This window comes from Hibiscus syriacus, unplaced genomic scaffold (assembly GCF_006381635.1).
Source record: "Hibiscus syriacus cultivar Baekdansim isolate YM2019G1 unplaced genomic scaffold, ASM638163v2 tig00112114_pilon, whole genome shotgun sequence".
Lineage (NCBI taxonomy): Eukaryota > Viridiplantae > Streptophyta > Magnoliopsida > Malvales > Malvaceae > Hibiscus > Hibiscus syriacus.
This window is the reverse complement of record NW_024063255.1, coordinates 17790-37560: the sequence shown is the minus strand read 5'-3', so window position 1 is coordinate 37560 and position 19771 is coordinate 17790. Positions and strand designations below refer to the sequence as shown.

At 36.2% G+C, this 19771-nt stretch overlaps 1 pseudogene; it reads left to right on the top strand.

Moving 5' to 3' along the window:
- Positions 1-13531: 13531 nt before the first annotated feature.
- LOC120174625 lies at positions 13532-14828 on the top strand (annotated as a pseudogene).
- The last annotated feature ends 4943 nt before the right edge of the window (positions 14829-19771 follow it).

Here is a 19771-nt window from a genome sequence, read left to right as displayed (position 1 = left end):
GAACCCAAGTTTTTCCTCACCATAGACAGGCAAACAAAAAGGTGTTGGGTGGTTTTTTGGCTGAGTTAATGTTTTTGAATGGCAGGGTATATCGGGGACATGAAATTATGACTGACATGAATGCTCGGTTCAAGATTAGTATATCATATTCTCAAGCTTGGAGAGCCAAATGTTAAGCCTTCGAATTGTTGAGGGGTCGCCAGAAGCATCGTTTGCCCAACTGTCGGCTTATTGTCACAATTTAAAGCTGAAAAATCCTGGGTCGGTAACTCATATCAAAACAGATAGAGATGGACGATTTGAGTTGTTGTTTATCGCCATTGGTGCTGCGGTTAGTAAATCAATATAATTTTGTTGACTCATTTTTGTTAGTTACATGCATTTCACATTTAAATGATTATATTTCTTGTGTATATTATTTTGTAGATTCGTTCATTTATTACTTGCATGCGCCCAGTTATTATAGTTGACGGAGCACATTTGAAAGGTCGATACCTTGGAGTAAACTTATTAGCAGTAACCATGGATGCTAACAATGGGATATTGTCAATAGCTTACGGGGTTGGCAAATCTGAAACCTCTGATTCATGGACATGGTTTATGGGGCATCTTAGGGATTGCATAGGTCCTATTAGCAATCTAACAATCATATCCGATAGGGCAAACTCAATTGACAACGCTGTTAGGAGGTGTTTCCCAGATGCTTTTCATGGACTTTGTGGTGTTCATTTGTATAGAAATCTAAAATCAAGGTCTGCTGGTATAAAAAAGCACAAATGGACATACTGGAATGCTGTAAAAGCTTATCGGGAAGTGGATTTCAATAAGCATATAAAATGTTTAAGACGTGTTTTGCCTCAGTGTGCTCAAACACTAGAAGATGTCGAGTTTGAAAGATGGTCAAGAGTACATCAACTTGGAGCAAGATATGGTTTCATGACGTCTAATAGTGCAGAATCAATCAACGCTCTAAGTCGTCATTCCCAGAAATTACCCATTACTATGTTAATGGAGTTTTTTCAAGCCTCTATTCAACAGTGGTACTACAAGAAAAGAAACCATGCAGGTATTATTTCTTTGAATTCGTAACTTATCATATATTTTACTAAGTATTATTTATTTAAATTTACAGGAACATTAGAACATCGTGTTGCACCGTGGACTGAAAAAAAGATAACGAAACGTGTTGTGAGGTCAACGTCATGGAGAGTTGAACCATGTTCAAACACTTTGTTTGAAGTACTGGATAATAACTTAAATGGGCTTGTCGATCTAAATGCAAAGACGTGTAGTTGTATGAAATGGCAAACATCTGGTTATCCGTGTGGCCATGTTATAAAAGTTTCTCTTCATATAAACCAAGATGATTCAAGCGCATACGCTATGGATTGCTACACTACAGAAGTATATCGACAGACTTATGCCGAGATTATCTACCCTATTCCACATCCTTCTGAGTGGGACATACCATATGACTTACAAACAGTTTTGCCACCAGCCATGGACAAAAGGCTACCTGGCCGACCAAAAAGTCACGATCATATACCATCTAAGGGTGAAGAGAAGAAGAGATCGACATGTAGTCGGTGCAAGGAAAGTGGTCATACAAGGTTGACATGTGGATCACCAGTGCCGTCACAATCATCTTTTCCTCTACCAAAATATGGATCCTCATCAAAATCCAAAGCTCATATGGTGTCAAGCAAAAGGCAATCAAAATCGCAATCATCTTCAAAATCCCAATCACAACCGGCTTCACCTTTTGGGACTGTTAACTTAGGTGATTTTTAAATGCAAACGTTGTATTATGTGTATTTTATGTGTACACTTTTAACATTTTCAGTTAGGCATGTATTAGTAACTTGAGTTTGAACATTGTTATGATCTGTTCAGTTGTTATCACTTATTATACATTCATTTGACTATCGCAACGGGGAAATCGCAACGCGAATATGACTATCGCAACAAGGAAATGACTATCGCAACGCGAAAATGACCGTCGCAACGCGGAAATGGCTATCGCAACGCGAATTTGACTATCGCAACGAGAGAATCGCAATGCGAAATGAAAATCGCAATGCGAAAATGAAAATTGCAACGAGAGAATCGCAATGCGAAATGATAATCGCAATGCGAAAATGAAAATCGCAATGCGAATTTAGTTTCGCGTTGCGATTTTCATTTCGCATTGCGATTCTCTCGTTGCGATAGTCAGTTTTGTGTTGCGATAGTCTGTTTTGCCTTCAACATAATACAGATTGAAAATCAACAAATCAACTATTACATTTCAATTAATTAAACAAGAACAAATAAGAATTATATACACATCAATTAAACAAATCAACATTTGCAAATCATCTTTTACAAATCAATTAAACAATTAAAAAATAATAATAAGAATTATTTCCTCATCAATTCTTGAATCAACTTTTGCACCCATACATCCATTTCATGCAGCTCACTTAAGGATTAACCAGCAGAAACCAAACATTTGCTCAAACAAGACTTCCTACACATCTAAAACCTACAAACGGCAAATTATTGAATTCTAGATACTTAACCAAACATTTTCAAACCAAAAGGAGTATATATGTTAACAAAACTTGCATTTGACTTACCAAACAATGGATACTTTCATAACGCGGATGCAGGTAGGCAGCGTCTCGAATATATCGCTCTAGCCATATAATGCCGAAACCACAAGCCTACAGCAGCTCTATCTCTATCGGTGGGAAGTAGAAATTCTATGCTTCCCGTCGTCAAACGCGCCAAGCATATGCATATGAGAGGACCACAATCCCCTCTGGCTCCCGACGATTGTTGTGGCGTGGTCTCGTCTCTAACAACTGTAACATTGAACTTCTTTGGCTTCTTGTGTCCAGAATGAGTCCAATAATTAATCCCATCCAAGAATTTAGCCAAATGAGAGCTCCATCCCTTAATAAGATCTCTCAAATCAGACAATGATATGTAATTTATCATGCTGTCATATACAATTATCTTCAGGGATGGGAGCTGAAGTTGGACGAGAAGCCAATGACGACGTTCTAAAACAGGGATAAACACCTGCAATCATAAGTAATAATTCATTTATTTGCGCACTTATTTATGAACACCTTTAAAAAATAAATACTAACCTTATTGACCTCCCACCATGCAGGATAAAGTTTAGCTTGTCCATTGCCCAACGCAAATGATTCATCTCGTTGATTCTTCAAGTGAACTGCGTGAAAAGCCGCCGACATTATTGTATATCGCGAATTTTTTTTATTTTTCCTAAGTTTCCTTATTATTAGAAGACGTGACACCCACGCATCGATATGTTGTTTTACAAAAAAAGACATATATTAGTGAATTACATAAATTTTTAAAAAAATTAATCAAAATCATATATAAGAAAAATATAAGACTTACCTCCCCATCCAAATAGCCATTGTCTTCAACCCCTAATAACACACCCCACCAAGACCGATTAAGCAACACATACATATCATCGTTGAGTTTACTTATGTCAGTGTAACACCCTTGGCTCCGCTCATGTAGATAAAAATCAACTGCGGTCTTCGCCCAAAGGGTATTATCATGAATTGTTTCCGGTAGTTGTCTCCTCTCCACTTCAGATACCAGAAGGGTACTAGCCGGTAACTCATACGAGAGCCAACTCTCATCCATCATGTCCGGCAACGGTGGGGGTTTCTCAATAATTCGATATATTACCCCATGTGAATCGGGCTCTGGAATGGTGGGAGAGACCTCTTCAACGATGACAGTGGCCTCTTGAACGGTGGGAGGTGACTCTTGAGGGATGATAGGGGCCTCTTGAACGATTGGAGGGGACTCTTGAGGGATGACAGGAGAGTCGGGCTTCTTTTTGCGGAGTCTTCGCACCATTGGGGTGAACGAAGACGTAATAACACGTGCACGCCGTCTGATGCGTGAACTCCGTCGTGCAAGAAAAACCCGACGTAAAGCATCCACCTTATCGGGCCGTTAAAAAAAATTAATACATAAATTAGTAAATAAACAGACATGATATTAAACAAAGACAAATATGTTTCAAACTTGCATTGTATTCACCCAAGTCATTATTCTATCATAGTTCACAAAATGCATCAGATAACATTCCAGAAGTAAGCACTTATATAAACATTTAAAAGGATAACATATATAAACATTCCAGAAGAAGAATAGAATATGAAACTTAAAATCGTAACACGAAATTTAAAATCGCAACGAGAAAATGACTATCGCAACGCGGAAATGGCTATCGCAATGCGAAATGAAAATCGCAACGCGAAATGAAAATCGCAATGCGAATTTAGTTTCGAATTGCGATTTGTGTTTCGCGTTGCGATTTTGTCGTTGCGATTTTCATTTTGCATTGCGATAGCCATTTCCGCGCTACGATAGTCATTTTCGCGTTGCGATTTTAAGTTTCGTGTTGCGAAAGTAAACTATTCTTCTTCTGCAAATTGAAACTTGAATGGATTGCATTACTTCAACCAAAAGACAAAACCAAAAACAAATACTAACTTCACAGGGTTAAAGAATAAACAGTTTAGCAGTATTGGCAGCAACCGAATGAATTTACTAAGCAATCTAAGTGAAATGGTTAATCTAAGTAAAATTACGAGTAAATTTATCATCAAGTTAAATATGAAAAATCTTAAACTTACCTCGTTGCGTAGAGTATGAACCTCATTCTGCAACGATGCTATCATCTCACGTAGAGCGGCTACCTCACCACGTAAAGTAGATCCTCAACACGCCATGCACCATTGTCTTTGCGTAAAGTACCGACCTCCTCACGCAAGGCATTGACCTCATCACGTAACTCCCCTAACTCATCCCGTGGAGGTGGAGGTGGAGAACAGGGAGATAAACGTCGTGGCATCTTTGTCGGTCGCCTATCTTGAGGTGATGGTGGAGAAGAGGCTCGATGATGTGACAGAATAGGTGATGGCTGTCGTTGTGGAGGTGATGGCTCTGGGTGAGGTGATGGCTCTGGGTGAGGTGATGGCTCTGGGTGAGGTGATGACTCTCGAAGTGGAGGATGCTCATCATCCGTGCCATCAAAAAAACGCTTACTAGCTTGCCACCAATCAGTGGCAAGCTCAGCTTCCGTGGGTGTCAGCCTCTGTAATGGAGTGTTGGCCTCCTAACAATATAAAAGCTCAAACAAAATTAAACGTGTACTAGTAATAACTTGTTTATAAACATATGGTAGTATTTATGTTAACTTACATTATTTATTGCCGTATACCGTAGTAAATCTTCCCATTGCAAGGTCCGTTTCCTCTTCCAGGAAATAGCCCTGGGAATATCATTTGAAGTTTTTATTGCATATGTCTGCATGGCGGGAAAGGCCTCAAATATCCAAATCTACAAACAATATAATAACAAACATTAGTAATTGTTAAATAATTAATTATAATTTTGGAAATATTATATAAAAATTCTTACCTTAAAGGCCCAAATATAGCCTGTCAAAGTGTATTTGGAACCATCGCCATGCAAACTTTTTCGATCATCCAAGGCAGACGATAACTTATTCCATGTAGCTTTCCATAAATACGAACCCCACGAAAACAGGTTCCATGCATGCAAAAGTATTAGAAGGCATACTCGGATAACATCGACGTCATTCATCCGAGTAAAACCATCTTTCTTATTCAATAATCTCGTCAAGTCTTCCACGTGTAGATTCGACTTCTCCATTGACAGCTTAGGAAAAACCCGGGATGACCATGATGGGCGGGTAATATGTCTAGTGTACCGACCTACATCATCGTGTCCGAAGCGTAGACCGGTGATTAAGCAAAACTCCTCCCGCCCAAAACACGTATACGCCGGTGGAAAATCAAACCATATCTCTTCATCACGACGTTGTATAGTCTCTGGTAGATCGCTAGTCATGGTTTGAAGAAACAGGTGTGTCAACATCGCATCTCCACCGGGATGTTGTACTTTCAGCCATGGCCCGAAGCAAGTATCCTCAAACATTTTTCTTTGTGCAGGTGAAAGCTTCGACGCAATTGTTTTGGCCAGGCTTACTTTATTTCTTAAGGTCAATTGAGCCGAATAAAAGTTCTACAAAAACAATAAACATACCAAGTTAGATATACCAAAAACTACACTGTGAAGATATACCAAGAACAATAAACATAAAGAGTAGAAGTTTATTCTTCAAACTTAAATTTGCAACACTGTGAATTTAGTATTTGTCTTTGTTTTTTGGTTAAAGTAATGCAATTCATTCAAGTTTCAATTTGCAGAAGAAGAATAGTTTCTGAAACTTAAAATCGCAACGAGAAAATGACTATCGCAACACGAAAATGACTATCGCAACGCGGAAATGACTATCGCAGCGAGAAAATCGCAATGCGAATTGAAATCGCAACGAGAAAATCACAATGCGAAAATGAAAATCGCAATGCGAATTTGGTTTCGCGTTGCGATTTTCTCGTTGCGATTTTAATTCGTATTGTGATTCTCTCGTTACGATAGTCATTTCCGCGTTGCGATAGTCATTTTCGCGTTGCGATAGTCATTTTCTCGTTGCGATTCTCATTTCGTGTTGCGATTCTCGGTTTCAAATACTAAAATTGAAACTTGAATGGATTGCATTACTTCAACCAAAAGACAAAACAAAGACAAATACTAACTTCACAGGGTTAAAGACTAAACAGTTTAGCAGTATTGGCAGCAATCGAATGAATTTAATAAGCAATCTAAATGAAATGGTTAATCTATTATTGAAATTACCAATAAACTTATCATCAATTTCAGTATGAAAAACCTAATAATAATGCAAAAATTTCAAAATAAAAATAATTAAAAAAACTAACCCTCGATGGTTGATTTTTCATTTCTGACCGTGAATGATTGTGAGGGTGGCTCTGAGAGATGGAGATAGACGGATTTCGCCGGAGATGGGGACGGATTTCGTCGGAGATGGGGACGGATGTCGCCGTAGAGAGTGAGAGATGGAGATGGGACTGAGTTGTGATTTTAGGTTTTAGGTTATGAGTTGCGATTACGGGTCAGTTTTCCAATATATTAATATTCGTGTTTGGAATTCGAAAATAAAATACGTGTTGCGATACTAATGGCGCTTTGAAAATCGCATTACGATTCTGTATTATCTCGTTGCGATAGTCAGAATCGCGTTGCGAAAGTCAGTATCGCGTTGCGAAAGTCAGTATCTCGTTGCGATTTTGTATTATCGCGTTGCGAAAGTCAGTATCGCATTGCGATTTTCCAAATTCGCATTGCGATTTACGTATTCGCATTGCGAATTGGGAAAATCGCAACGCGAAATTGGAAAATCGCATTGTGATAGTCATAATCGCGTTGCGAATCTGGAAACTGATTTGCGATAATGGAGATCGCGTTGCGAATTAGCGATCACATTGCGATTTTGTTGGTCATTTTGGCAAATCCGGAAAAAGTTGGTTAAAATCGTATATTATATGAGATTTTTGGTCACTGAGGTTATTTTCTCTTGCTTTTATGGTGAGAAATTTCTATCACATAAATTTATAATGATTTTTCAAATACATATAGCTTTTTTGTAAAGTCATGTTAACTTTGGAAAAGGTTACATATCTATTGGGTTTTATGTCATATTAAAATTCATTGATTTATTTACTTTTTGGCGTTATTACACGAGGAAATGAATAATTTGACGAGTCATTTCTAATGGCTAATAATTGTGGTGGTTGAAATCACACTGACCGGATAGAAAATACATTGCACGTGTAAAAGGCTCTTAGAAGATCAACGAGTAGTTATCTTCATGCTCCAATCCTTAAGGAAGTTGAAGGCGCTATGGATGCAAAAGTTAAAGTCCCATTAACAACCTTTTGTAGGTTCAAAGAGAAGAACTTCTAATTTTACCCTATCCACAAACCTTGGTGTAACATAATAAAGCTCGTATTTTTTTGTAACGAATGGTGAATTTCGATAAAAAAAAAAAAGCAAAAATGTATGTGTATCCATTTCATATATTTTTTTATAATATTACATTGAAATTATGTTTTGAGATTTAATTTATTAAATTCTCTTCATTTACAGAAATTGGTTTTGATTCGGGTTTTAATCCCGATGTCCAACAGAAGTTGGTTTGTTTTGGATTTTAGTTTTGTTAAATCATGACATTTAACCGATTTAACAAAAATTGTGTTAATTGTGAATTTCTGTTTCGGGTTTTAGTTTTACTAAATTCCGTAGTTTAACATAAATTGTTCAATTGTTGAATTTAATTCTGTTTTAAGATTTACTCTTGTTGATTCAACAAATTTACTTTATTTGAATAAAATTGTTTTAGGACTTTAATTCTTGACGTTCAACATATTTTAATAATTTTCTCCGAATAAATCTGTAACATCCACAATACCGGGTTAGTGACCAAATTGTAAAGTTTCAGAATTTGGTGACTAAAGTAGAAGAATGAAAGAATTCAATGATTATTTGAATATATATTGAAGGTTATTTGGTAATTATTAAAGGAAATTAAGGGTATTATGGTCATTTGACCAGAAAGATTTTTATACTTTTTTTAAGGTAATATAAACGTGGGAAATTTGAGAAGCATCCAGAGTTCTCTGCTCCTTTCTTCTTCTTCATACGTGGGAGAGCAATGCAAAGGTAAGTTTAATTTCAGTTGGTTAATTCTTGAATTTTAAGCTTAGTTTTGATTCTTTGGGTATTAAATAAGCTTAAGGAAAGCTTATATGGGATTTAAACAATAAGATAAAGGAATTATGAAGGAATTTGCAATATGAGTTTTAAGATGAAATTTTGATATGGTAAGGTTTTTGAAATTCTAAGAATGAATTTGACTTGTCATAAATCTAATTAAGAAGTATGAAGTGTTAGAATTGGAATTAGAACACATTGAAAATTTGGTATGATTTTTGAATCTCATATGGAAGATAGGATTTTGAGGTTTAAGATGAAATAAATGAATATAGATTGGTTTAAGTATGTGTACTAGAGTTAAGAATGAAAAAGGGGATGATATATGAAGTGTTTGAGAGAAAATGAAGTAATTTTCGGGCTGAAATATGATTTCTGGGCAAGGGGAATCGGTACCCATTCAAGGGGAACCGATACCCCTTCAAACGACAGAATTCTAGAATATCTTGAGGGAATCGATACCCCCATAGTAGGGAACCGATTCCCCCTAAAGGAAATTGTGAATATGGGTTTAATAAGTTCGTTTACGTTGCTAGTATCCAATTACAAGGTGTAGGTATCTAATGATTGCCTCAAAATGTACATTTATGTAGATTCTACGCATAAAGCAATTCCAGAACGTTTGGCAAGTAAGATCGATCAAGGGGAAAGATAAGAGATTGGAATTGACTAGTGAGGCCAGGTGAGTGCATATTCAATAGTATACGATGTGCGATGGGAATAAGACTTGCGATGAGTCTATTTCCTAAAGTGTTACACATGAATTCATGATTAAAGGCATGAGTGGAATATGCATGTATGTATGCTTGATTATATGGATTGATATGTTCTTTTATGTGTTAGATGATAAAGTATAAGTAATTACATAAGAAAGGTTATGAAGTTATATGAGAAGATTATAGGAGTTATATGAAATTGATTTAAGTAAACAGATTAGATTATATATATAAAGAAGTAATAGAAGTGAGATGTGTTTATAAGTCTGCCATAGATGAATATGAATATGAATTATAAGAGTGCTATAGGATTTATATTAGGATAAATCGTGAGGATATATATATATCTAAGAGAAGGCATAAGAGTAAGATATAAGCAATGTGACTATAAGTATATGTGCTCTAAGTGATATGACTTATAGGTATTTCTATTATAATGTTACCTGATATGTTATGTATGTTAAATGAATTATGTGATGGTATAAGAAATGATATGAAATATATATATTTGAAAACAAGTACATGTTATGAGATAAGACCTACGACTATAAGCTACGTGAAAGTGTTCTAGGTGTTTCTATATATTATATGAAGTATATGATCTTATGTGAATAAGATATGATAAGTATGTTTACATGAATAAATGTGATTGGGTGAGAAATGATAGAATTATATGAAAACATGAACTACGTGACTATGTGATAATATGAAAAGAAGCTATGTGATACGTGATATGGGAAAGTGAATTACAAGTTTATGTGAATATGTGAAATGAAATAAATGATAACGCCCATGTTATGTGTCATGAGAGCTAGGGGTATAGTTGGCATGCCAAGAGTCGAGGGTTTACCTATGTTCTACGGAACATATGGACAGTTTTACCTATGTCTTTCGAGACATATGGACAGTTTACCTAGGTTCTTCGGGACCTATGGACAGTTACCGAGGATCTTTATGACCTCTGGACAGTTACCGAGGATCTTTATGACCTCTGGACAGTTACCGAGGATCTTTATGACCTCTGGATAGTTACCGAGGATCTTTATGACCTCTGGATAGTTACCGGGGTCTTTGTGACCTCTGGATAGGTCCTTCGGGACATTTATATGAGCTGTGGTGACAGCATAGTGGTGCACAACCTCAATAGACTCACATATCTACAGTTCTCACAGGTGCACATGGGCTAATAAGAGATAACATGGAATGTAATGTATAAGATATATGTGATGTATATACTTTTGGTGATATGTCATGTGTTGCTTGAATTATAATGATGTTGATAAAGATAATAATATACATGGGCAATGCAATTGGAAGACAAATGAAAGTGAAAGTAATACAAGAAGGTATGTTGCGTGTGTGTATGACATGATTATATATATTGTTATCATGCAATAGATACATGCATATTGAAATGTCATGATTCAATGGTATGAATGCACGTTCATGAATTTATTGTCATATGTTTAATTATTGCCTCACTAAGTCTTCGACTTAGCGTGTGATTGTTTCACACGTAGGTCTCGCGAAGAGTAAAGAGGAATGCGGAGCAAGACAGGTCAGTTTTCCTTACCAAATGTCAGATCAGAAAATGTATGTACTGTTTATAGAGTGTAGTTGGCATGTAGTCTAAAGATATAAATTGTATGAACTCTGATATATTTTGTAAACGTTTTGAATAAGTTAAATGTTATCAAAGTTTTTAAATTACTCACTATTTGATACGAATAAATGTTTGAAAAGTCAATGTGACACGTCAGACTCGTATCCGGGTCGGATACGGGTTGGGGGTGTTACAAAATCTGTTTCAAGATTTTTAATCTTGTTGTCCAACAAAATTTATTTGATTTACTATTTAATAGAAATTGTTTGGAATATTGATTTCAACTTGAATTGAATTCAATGATGTCGGTTGTCGAGAGTCACAATGAGAAGCTTGTGATATTCTATGAACATAATTTCAAGACATGACAATAAGAAATATTTAACCATGTTAAATTGATCAAATAAAGGATGATCCTCCTATTATTAGAAAGGATGAGATAAACATCGTTACTACATTCATTGTTATTGAAGTTTGAAATATTCTGACTTTCGATGGATTGTTAGATACACCATATGAAGTGTATGGTATCCATAAGACTGCTAAAGAATTATGAAATACATTTGACCATGTTTTGAGTTGTCACATAACATATAGGGGAAGTTGTTTTATCACCAAATTATCTTTAAATAAGGTAACCCACAAGAAAATAGACAAGACACTATATGAGTTATGGAATGGTAGAAAATATTCCTACAACTACATAAAAGTGTGGGAAAGTTCAAAGGGGGACACCTACCTATCCTATACAAATATCGAACGTAGAATCTATCACCATATCGAGTCAATGTTTGAATCATCAAGTTCATTCATGTGGGGGATTGTTGGAAAAATTATTGAATGAACTGATGTTATTTATAACTAATTAATAATAAATCATGTCACTTGATTAATGGACTTAATTTTTGGTTTGAAGTTGCATCCATTCAATCATACTTATTCAACAAATTCTCTTCATGAAAAGATTAAATCCTATCGTGAAAAGGTTAAGCCCTTTTCCTCAAATGGATAAGTCCTTTAATTGAAAGGTTAAGTCCTTTCATCGAAAGATTTAACCCTTCAATCCATTTCCTCCTCTATATATAGGTTACTTAAGGCACAAACACAACACAAGAGACAACTTTGAGACACAATTCACAAAGTTGAATTAGGAAAACACTTAGAAAGTTCATTTTAAATTCGTTATTTCCGGTGATAGAGAAAGGTAGGATTGTGTTCTACTGGTCACTATGGTTGTGATTACTGTTATGATCTTTTATTGTTGTATCCTGGGAGATCGACACCCAACGTTACTCAAAGCACCGAAGATATGACGAATCTGTCTTAAGGAAACTATTCATACAAGCTTCAACAAAAAATTATTCTTCTGATTTCTAACTTTGTTCATCCCATTTCATGCCTATATAGACACAAATTTCGTTTTTATACTTTAATTCTCTTTATTTATTGTGCTTTGTTCGATTATATAGTAATATTTGTTTGTTATTATTATTTTTATTTCGGATTAACAATTTGTCTAATAGGACATCGCTACTATGCATCGAGAGAAAAATAGTTAGGTGCTTTTCTTTATTCCATCAAGTACGTCAACTCGATTAATTTCAATACAATAGCTCGATTTAGATTTTTCTTGTATACATTTCTGATAATATTAATTAAAATTTGTAAATAACAAAAAATGATCAAACAAAATTAACCAAACTAATAATAAAAATCCTGCATTATCAGTGTGAGATCTTAAATCCTTTTCAACATCGACCATAATTTATGCCGGGGAAAGAGCAGTCGAAAACTTTTGCTACTTGAAAGACTCCACGTGCGTAATTAATTAAGAAAATGAATTTATTTGGGGGTGGGGTTGGTTTGGTATTAAAGAAATATGAAGAAATAAAATAGATATCCAGCGTTTTAAATTATTTCTATTTTAATGTTTTTTTCTACAAAATATTATTCTAAATTGTATTTTCCAGGCTTACCAAACATTGGGGGCTTTAGCTAATGGACATTTTTTTCTTAATATTAAACCACTGATTTCGTCATTCTCTTGTTGTTAACAAACTTATTCGTAAAGAAGGTTGAGGTGGTCGTTATTGGACAACTCTTTCCAAAGAATGTCGAAATATTTTATCTGACCATACTGAATCTAATTAAAAATTGAAGACAAAACCCTACAGTTTCAGCATTAAAACAATTAATCACTTGGCAGACGTTCCATCAAAATAAAAAATTACTTGACAGACGCATCCATGTTTCATGCGTGCTTATGTGTGTGTATATATATTGCAGAATAGTTTAAAACTGATGTGAGAACCTAATTAAAATTGAAGACGAAACAATGAGGGGAAAACCCTACAGTTTCAGCATATAAACAATTAATTACATGGCAGACGCATCCATGATCATTGTTTCATGCGTGCGTATATATATATATATAGCAGAGCTCAAAATGATAAGAAAAACGCACCAGAAAACACTACAGTAGATAAGTTTGTAAAGAAATTAAACAAGCACAATGACAGAAGCAAAGGTTCTTCGCATGAATGCAGCAGATCATGAAATTAACTATGCTAATAATTCAGTTTTCCAAGCCCGTTATTTCTGCTTTATATTTGTTCTTTTTTCTTTTTCAAAAAAGTATCATGCTAACCAGTTCTCTGTACTTTCAGAAAGCGGTGATATCCAAGGTAACACCAATCTTTGAAGAATCCGTCAGAGATATGTTCAAGAAATGGCTCCAGCTTGTGTAAAGGTGGCAGACTTGGGATGCTCTTCAGGACCTAACACCTTCCACACTATATCTCAAGTTATAGACACTATCCATGGGATATGTAAGCGGGAAGAGTTGCAATTTCCAGAGTTTGAAGTGCTTCTAAATGATCTCCCAGACAATGACTGCAACTATGTGTTTAAGTCGATTCCTGATTTCATTGAGAGGCTGAAGAAAGAGAAAGGAGATATGGTGCAAGAAAGGTGTTTTATAGGAGTTGCGGGCTCTTTCTATGGCAGACTCTTTCCAACTAGAAGCCTTCACTTTGTTAATTCTTCCTATGTGCTTAATTGGCTCACAAAGGTCGGTTACTTGACCAAAACCATTCTCTTTGATCTAATCAAGGATCTATATTAATCTCATTTAACTTTCTTATCATTAGCTCCCAGTTGGGCTAGAGAACAATAAGGGAAACGTATACATGGCAAGATCAAGTCCTCCCAATGTCTTCCAAGCTTATGCGGACCAATTTTAGAAAGACTTCACAAATTTTTTAAGCTTGCGCTCCAAAGAAATCATACCCCGAGGTATGGTGCTAACCTTTATGGCTAGGAAAAATGCCGACCCTTCCGACGAAGACTATGGTTGGGAGCTTGTTGCTAAATCACTTGTTGATTTGGTTGCACATTGTCATATAATCCATTCAATCTATTTCTACAATTATTCGATTGCAATAAACTAAATTAAGAATTGCATGAAGTTGTGAAGAGGCAGATGTGGATTCATTCAACCTTCCTTTTTTTTTTTTGATAGGAAACCTTCTTTTTATACCCCTTGCAAAGAAGAAGTGGCTGAGATTGTCGAGAGGGAAGGATCATTTCGAATTACCGATCTACAAGTTTTTGAAGTGGACGTCGATCCTGTAAATATAAATGAGATGCTCCATAACAAAGACTTTGGTTTCAACATTTATACGCAAATGAAGAAAAATATTGCAAATACCATTACAGCTGTTATAGAGCTAATGATATGCGGTCATTTTGGAGATGTTATAATTGATAAGTTATTCATAGACTTGCTACAAATGTGGAGGACGCTTTAATTAATTCAATATTAAATAGGAGAGTTAGCATTTTGGGTTTTTTTTACTAAGAAGTAGTTAATAAGGGAACCCATGGCTTAAAAGTGAGTGGATAATGAGGGTTTCTCAATTAAAACTTTTAAACATGTTTAAGTTTTAACCCGTGGGTTGGATGTTGTATTGTTTCTCTCTTTATAATATATCAAAATGACTTAATAAATGACTCGAGTCACTTAAGAATGGACTTTAGAACAGTTATACCTTTTATATATACCATTTTCAACTTTTCTAGGGTAAAGTGTGTGATTGACTTAATCTGATCGTAACATTTAGGTAGAGTTTAAGAAGTTACAATCGTATCCATTTACTATTGTAATATGTTCTACTTTACGAAAATATGGTCATTTATTTGCACTTTTAATAAGTCATACATGTTGCGGAAGACGGCTATCGGATAGAGCAAAATCACAACTGATAATTTGAGAAAATAAAAATGAAGATAAAAGAGACACAAAATTTACGTGGAAAAACCCCTAAATAATATAGGGTAAAAACCACGGGCAACGGTAGAAGAATTTCACTATGAGAAAATAGGAATTACAACTTCTCTCGATCTACCAAGGAGAAAACAATGATAATTCTCTCTTGATAAAAAAGAGAAAACAACTCTTAAGAAACTCTCTAAATTCTCTCTAGTATTGGAAGAAATCTAGAATGATTTGGGATGGTTTTGAAGCTAAATGAGCTAGGGTATTTATAGTTGAAGCTTAAGGACTAATTTGTAAATACCCTAAATTACAATGACTAAAATTGAGATTTTACCATTTTTGAAAAATTCATCAATTGTTGCATCCATTTAAATCCACCGAAAGCCACCGAATTAGCCATGTGCAAAGCCACCAAAATTGACTTTCAACAATCTCCCACTTGAAGATTTGATTGGAACAATCATATCTTCACACCATTCTTTCTACCTTGTACCTTCATGTTGCTTACGTTTCTGACAGGCCACAAGAGGATTGACACCAGGTAAATTTATCAGCATTGATCGCCTTCGTCATGAAATCTGCTATGTTGTCTTTGGTATGGATCTTCTGCATATCTATCGTCCCTTCTTCTACCTTTTCACGAATGAAATGGTATTGAACTCGTATGTGTTTTGTCCTTGAATGAAATGATGGATTCCTTGCTAAATGCAAGGCGCTTTGACTGTCACAAAACAAAGAGACATACTCTTGATTGTGCCCAAGCTCCTCCAATAGCATCTTCAACCAAATTGCTTCTTTACTGGCTTGTGTAGCTGCTACATATTCTGCTTCTGTTGTGGACGTAGCCACAACTGACATCAATTTTGAAACCCAGCTTACAGCTCCACCAGCAATTTTGAACACATATCTTGTAGTAGATTTGCTTTTATCCAAATCCCCTGCATAGTCAGAATCTACATACCCATTGATTAGTAAATTTGATCCTCCAAAACATAATGCAACATTTGAGGTCCCTTGATGTATCTCAAGATCCTCTTTACTGTATTCCAATGCTCTTTGCCTGGATTCGCCATGTACCGACTAACCACTCCCAGTGCTTGTGCAATGTCTGGTCTTGTGCATGTCATAGCGAACATTAAACTTCTCACTGCTGATGCATACGGTACTCGAGACATCTCCATCCTCTCTTCTTCACTGCTAGGACTCATACTGGAGGATAATTTGAAGTTAATAGGAAGAGGGGTAGAAATTGACTTACAATCTTGCATGCTGAACCATGACAATATATTTTTCAAGTAATTCTTTTGTGAAAGCCAAATCTTCCTATTACTTCTATCTCGGTGAATTTGCATCCCTAGAATCTTGTTTGATGATCCCAAGTCCTTCATTTCAAATTCCCTAGCCAGTTGTGCCTTCAATTCTTCAATATGATCTTTGTTGGGTACTGCAACCAACATGTCATCCACATACAACTACAATATAACAAAATCGTTATCACCAGACCTCTTGAAATAAGCACAAGGGTCTGCATTAAGTCTGTTGTATCCAAGGCACATAATGAAGGAATCAAATCTCTTATACCAACACCTCGGCGCCTGCTTCAGACCGTACAGAGATTTGTTCAACCTGCAAACCAAGTTCTTCTTTTCTTTTTCTTCAAATCCTTCAGGCTGGAGCATATAAATCTCTTCTTCAAGATTCCATGAAGAAAAGCTGTTTTAACATCTAGCTACTCTAGATGTAAGTTCAATGTAGCACACATTGCCAAAACTACTCGAACTGTTGTTAGTCGAACCACAGGAGAAAATATTTCATTGAAATCAATACCTTCTTTTTGAGCATATCCTTTGACCACCAGTCTTGCACGATACCTCTCAACTTGATCGTCACCATTTCGCTTGATTTTGAAGACCCATTTGTTACCAATTGGCTTCCTTCCTTGTGGTAGTGGCACAAGGTCCCATGTATTATTTTTATGAAGGGCTTCAATTTCTTCTTGCATCGCCATCATCCACAGTGAAGCATCTGAGCTGTTTATTGCCTCCTCGTATGTTGATGGCTCACCGTCCTCTGTTAAAAGACAGTATGCAATATTTCCTTCTATAACATAATCTGAGTGCCAATTGGGGCGTCTTCTCATACTATCTGATTGACGAGTTGTTGGAGCTTCAGAACTCTCTGGTTCTTGTTCATCATGTGCTGGTTCTGCTTCAGAAGAATCTCCTTGTTCAGCCTCATTTTCTATATGTATCTGTGTAGTCTCTGACTTTTCAGCACTATCATCGTCTTCTTTTCTTTGTAGTTTATCTTCTACAAAGATAACATCCCTGCTGATGATCACTTTGCGGGCAGTGGGATCCCACAAGCGATACCCCTTGACTCCATCAACATACCCCAAGAATTTGCATTTCCTGGATTTTGGATCCAGCTTTGAGATTTCTTGGGAGTTGTACATCACGTACGCAATACTTCCAAATACATGGAGGTTTGAATAATCAGCTGGTTTACCAGTCCACATCTCCATTGGTGTTTTTAGCTCTATTGTAGTTGATGGAGCTCGATTCACCAAATAACAGGCAGTATTGACTGCTTCTGCCCAGAATGATTTTTCTAGGCATGCATCCCTCAACATTGCTCTTGTTCTTTCTAACAAAGTTTTGTTCATCCGCTCTGCCACTCCATTTTGTTGAGAAGTGTTCGCCACTGTGAACTGTCTTTTGATGCCTTCTTTATGCAAAAGTCATCAAATTCTTCGCTTGTGTATTCTCCTCCATTAGCTGTTCTGAAACACTTGATCTTATTTCCATAATCAAGTTCCACCCGCGCTTTGAAGTTTTTGAAAGTTGAAAACACATCTGACTTCTTCTTAATAGGATACACCCAAAATCTCCTGAAATAGTCATCAATAAATGAGACAAAATATTTTGCTCCGCCTAGGGATGTAACTGGTGCTTGCCATACGTCAGAATGAACAAATTCTAGAACATTTTTTCCTCTAGAATTTGACGTGTTGAATTTCAACCGGTGTTGCTTACTTGTTATGCAATGCTCACACAAAGGAAGTGTTACCTTTGTTAAGTCTGGAAGTAGCTTTTGCTCCACAAGAACTTTCATTCCTTGTTCTGACATGTGTCCAATTTTCTGATGTCATAGCATTACAGAATCTGAACTACATGAGGCAACAGAGGCTTCTGCTTCTAGCAAAGTCTCTCCCTTCAACATGTATAAGTTTGATGCTATCTTTTCACCTTTCAGCACCACAAGCGCTCCACGGAACACCTTCATGATTCATTTTCGTATTTCAATCTTGCTTGCATTATTATCCAACAATCCGTAGGATAATAAAGTTTTCTTCAGGCCTTTCACATGTCGCATATCTCGAACAACTTTAATTGTTCCATCATACATCTTCAATTTGATGGTTCCCACGCCAATAATCTTCAAGGCATGATCATTGCAACTATACACAGATCCTCCTGAGATAGGTTCATAATGATAGAACCATTCTCTTCTTGAGGTCATGTGATATGTTGCTCCCGAATCAATGAGCCATATATCTGCAAATCTTTTTCTACCTTCCACAGTGGTTGACGCTTCACATCATAGAGCATCTCCATCATCTGAAGTGTTTGCGATATTGCCTTGTGGATTGGAGTTTTTATTGAGACTCCAACAATCCTTCTTCAAGTGACCCTTTTTTCCATAGTTGTAGCACTTTAAATTCTTCTTGCTTCTCGACTTTGATCTACCATGTTTGTGACTGCTGCTTTGGCCACGTTCTGTTGATCTCCCTCTCATCGTTGTCAACGCTTCTGCTTGTTGTAGATTTACTTGTCTGTCTTTCTTGTTCTTGCGCCGATTTTCTTCTTGTAGAACAGCAGCTGCAACGTCATCGAAGACTAGACTGGTGACATTACTATTTGTCAAGTTGATGATGAGTTGATCATACGAATCCGGTAGACTTTGAAGTAGAAGTTTATCACGTTCTTGTTCTACTATTTTACAGCTTGAGGATGTAAGCTGAGAAAATAAAGTGTTCAACGTGTTTAAGTGTTCCGTCACTGAAGTAGATTATGGCATCCGGAGAGTGTACAATTTCCTCTAAGGAAAATTTTATGGCCTCGTACAATTTGGTGAGATGATCTCATATCTCCTTAGTTGTCTTATTCTCCTCGATGCTTGACAATACTTCATCTGCTAATGCTAGATGAAAGTTTGCCATAGCATTTCCGTCCATTTCGATCCATTTGTTGTCATCTGTGAAATCCACCGACCTTTCACTGATAGGTGCTAGACAACCGTTTTTCCTTAGGATGACCTTCATCTTCAATTTCCACAATGAGAAATTTCTCCCATTGAATTTTTCAATATCAAATTTCGTTGCCATAGCTTCTTTTACGGATAGCTCCCACTATTTCACTATCGTGAATAGTTCTCTAGAACCTTCAAAGAATGGGTAATACCTTCTTACTTTCT